We start from the raw sequence: 4357 nt of genomic DNA, 5'->3' as shown, positions 1-4357 counted from the left end.
TTTTAAGTTATAGAGATAGTTCATTAATTCGTTGGTTCCTATCAAACATTCATTCTTGTAAATATTGCAAACACTATTAGCAAAAACACAAGAATAATTGTCTCTATCAGGCATAGAAATAGAAATAATGTTTTTAACCAACTCAATAACATATAAAAACATCTCTCAAAAGTAACTTAAAATCATTGTTTAAAATCAAAGTAACATTTCTATTGACAGTTGCAGCAACCCTTGCTTCATTTCCTAATCTCATAGATGTCTCATCACCTCTAAGTCTCCTGCTTCTTGCCATCACATACAAATCATTGCATAGATGAAAACCACATTCGGTATCCAATACCTAAGAAAAGAAATTAATTGAGACATTTATTTCAATGTAAAACATACCATGGCCAGAACTCTTTTGGGCAAGATACTCCTTACAGTTACGCCTCCAATGTCTAGGCTTGTTGCAGTGGAAACATATTTATTAAAATTATAGTTCTTAAAATAAATTAACGGTTACCACTCAAACTAAAATAAAATTAATATTAAAAATCCATCATTTAAAATAAATCACCAACATCCAATTAATCCTAAAATCCATAAACTACTAATTTAATTTAAAAATATTCTAACAAAAACCATAAATTAAATTTTTTTGTCACCAATCCTATTAAATAAGAAGTAAGAGTAAATAGTTTAAAAACGTTCGTAATAATATAACTTAAACTACAAGGTCCTCGGGTTTGCACTGTCATTGGCCCGAGCCTGCTCACTGATATGGATGGCAATAGGCCGGGGCGGGGGCGGGTTTGGGTTTGCCATCCCCATCGCCGCCCCCGATTTATATCCTCGTCCCCATCCCCGGCCCCATCCCCGATTCTACCAAATCGGGGAATCCCCATCCCCGACCTAGCGGGGATGGGGGCGGGCCCGCTTGAATTTTTTTTATGAAAATTTAAGTATTTATTGAATTGACACAAAAACTTTTTAATTTGACTTAAAAAGTATTCATACAAAAATTTAGTGACATCCATAAAATTTACATAACATTAATAATCCATAGTTCAATATTCTCAAAAAAAAAAAAAACCATAGTTCCAATAAATATAAAAGATCAAACTCATTTATCATCATCGGATTACTTTCTTCTCCATTATATCACATCACTCAATGCTTTAACCAGTATTACTGTTAGTGCATGACTCCGGCTCCTAAAAGATAACAAGACAGGGAGAAAAAATATATAAATTTAAAACACTTTAATACAATTAAAAAAATCAACTTATTACATACCTCTATATCAGAATCGTTGTTAGACTTTTGATTCTTCGAAGCTATAGAATCTAATAAGACAAATAAAAAATAAAAATATTATAAATTAAAAATATAAATAAAGTATCATAAACAATTTGTTTTGAAACTATTTAATACCTTGAATTTCACTCCATAACCAATCTCGAGCACACATCAAAGCCTCCACAGTTTAGGATGAATTCGATTACGATGATCACTTAAAACTCTTCCATTAGTACTGAATGTTGATTCAGAATCAACAATCGTCACATGAATGGCCAACACATCCTTTGCAATATCATGCAAAATAGGATATTTGATCTCATTCGTCTTCCACCAACATATGATATCAAAGTCACTTGTATTTCTTGGCAACAAAGACTCTTCTAAATAATAATCCAACTCCGATTTCTCAACTTCAGTATTTGTGGGTACCCGGACGCTAATCAAGTTCTTAATCTTTATTGGGACTAATTAATCAATTATAAAACAGGGTCTAAAATTTTTTTAAAATACAAAGCGGAAACGTAATGTAATTTACTCAAATTACATATTAAACATAAACATACAAATCTTGCGTCATCTACAAGAATTCAACTAGGTTCAACTACATATCAGTGCTGAATCCTATGTTGCTTCGAAGCCCGGATCTCCACGCTATCTAATCTTCTCTCATCCTCTTCTTGACCCTGATCCAGCCCCACCTGTTGTCATGCACACATACAAAACAAGACAACAGCCGGATAACTCCGGTGAGATATAAATATCCCAGTATAAATAATGTAAACATGCAATCATATAAAAGTATATACGAAAGCATATAAGAATTCTCATAACATGTCTCAAATCAGAAACATAAATCAATATCAAACATTCAATAATCATGAATGATATAAACAATGTAAATCCACATGTCGTATCAGACTCAACTCAACCGACGCGTCGTCTCAGACTCGACTCCACTGACGCGTCGTCTCAGACTCGACTCAACTCTAACTTAGGGATCCCGATGTCTGGATATAGGTAATTATATCGAATCTCAGTCGATAGGAATGAATCAATCCCTAAACGGCATCGATATAATTCATATATCAGTGTCTGGGCGAATCAGCCGCAGAATTGACGACTCAGTCAATAACCCGACGAATCAGCCGGTAATTAGGCGAATCAGCCCATAATCAGACAACTCAGCCTGTAATTAAGCGAATCAGCTTAAGTTTAGACGAATCAGTCAATCACCAGACGAATCAGTCGGTGACTAGGCGAATCAGCCTATGACTCAACGACTCAGTAATCAATACATGCATTCAGTATCCAAGTAAATCAATCGATGACTAGCGAATCAGCAGTCATTATATGCAATGGCTATAAATCAATAGACAACAAACATCAATCTCATCAATTACAAGAATCAATGTAATAAACTAAGTATGTGATTTAGGGAAACTCGAGTCAAACCTTCCTCGAGTTGTGCAATCCCAACTCAACATTAATTTATACCTTTCTTTCTGATACCCTAGCTCTGTCGAAGTCTCGAACCCCAAGCCTGTCAATACTCAGTCTGACAATAACAATATCGAGGGTATGGTATCAATACACCACTCAATTAATACTGGATACAAACAGAATTCAATCAAATTCTGTTTCAACAACATAACATCATAATCTCAATATATCCAGCCCTATCATATAAGTCAGATATCAATTCTAATATCTCATAATCAATAACAACTCAATTCTGATATCAAATCGGCTCCAAAACTACTCCGAAAATCATAACAATTTCATATTCAGTCCGTTTCTTAATCTGACTTCGATTCTATGATGTCTAATATGTCAAGAACAACATATATGAGTTCCATTAAATTCTGACAATATCATAATTTCAAAGCATGTCAAAACGTAGGAAAACTTACGTCCAGTTGTAGCCTGCGTTGATAGGAACACAGTACCGAAGTCGGATTTTAATTCAGATAGACGGTTCGCTCGTAAATCAAGTTTCCAAATTAAGAACGAAGCCTTTCCCTAAACTTTCTGATTTTTGGCTGAGGGAGAATCGAGCTTTACATGTACATATATATATATACATTCCGTGCATGTAAGGCAAGTGGAATCGTGCATGTGCTGCACGTTTCGCGCATATGCGCGCCCAAAGTCGCGCATATGCGCCAGTTCTTAGAACCAGCATTTTTCCTTCTCGCGCATATGCGCCATTTTTCTCGCGCATATGCGCCAAGCCTACTGTCCCTCCCGCGCATGTGCGCCATCTACGTCGCGCATATGCGCCGAACCTTCTGGACATGTCGCGCATATGCGCGCATTTCTTCGCGCATGTGCGCCATGGCTTCGGCCCTTCTCATTATTTGATGTATTTCTTGTCTTTTCCGGTCCGATCTGTTTCGTCTATAATCAAATCGATTATCACCAATAGATTATAATAATCATCGCTAACTCATTTCGAATTAACGGGATAAATTCCTCGGGCATTACAGTATTAGTATTGGAATCCATGAATATCCCAAATTTATCAGCATAACTACCACGCATAGGAAGTGGAGGTCTTAAATATGAAGATCGTGAATCTTTCACTTCCTGAGATTGTTTGGATTTCTTCTTGTACTCTTCAACAATTTCATACAACTTTTTTTATTTTTTCAATCTCAAATGAAGACATATCACCATAAACAATAGGATAATAAAATTGAATTGTCTTCAACTTATACCTCGGATCCAAAATGCTCCCAATTGCTAATAAACAATTCATCATCTCCCAATACTTTTCAAATTTTAATTTCATATTTGTTGCCATTGTATTCACCACATTATCATCCAAAAAAATCCAATCATCAATTGCCAACATAATATCACAAATAGTCGAGAAGAAAAAATTTATAGTGGGATACTTGGTCCCCAAAAGCAATTCTGTGGCATCATAAAAAATCTCCAATTTAGAAGAAATATATCTCACTTTTGACCAATCATCTTCTGTGGGAACTCTTTTATACAAACTCTCACGGTGTTTCAAACAAGCAAACACGTCTTTATACTTCAATGCAGTGTTAAGCATTAAATATGTAAA

The 4357-nt window shown here is 35.2% G+C and overlaps 1 long non-coding RNA gene across 1 annotated transcript; it reads right to left on the bottom strand.

Moving 5' to 3' along the window:
* Positions 1–1058: 1058 nt before the first annotated feature.
* LOC140829755 (uncharacterized) lies at positions 1059–1693 on the bottom strand. Its single transcript, XR_012117519.1, has 3 exons — positions 1417–1693; positions 1279–1328; positions 1059–1196 (listed from the first exon to the last, which is right to left on the bottom strand). It is a non-coding gene; the product is annotated as an uncharacterized lncRNA (long non-coding RNA).
* Positions 1694–4357: the final 2664 nt, after the last annotated feature.

This window comes from Primulina eburnea, chromosome 4 (genome assembly GCF_022965805.1).
Source record: "Primulina eburnea isolate SZY01 chromosome 4, ASM2296580v1, whole genome shotgun sequence".
Lineage (NCBI taxonomy): Eukaryota > Viridiplantae > Streptophyta > Magnoliopsida > Lamiales > Gesneriaceae > Primulina > Primulina eburnea.
This window is presented reverse-complemented; position numbering and strand designations above follow the sequence as displayed.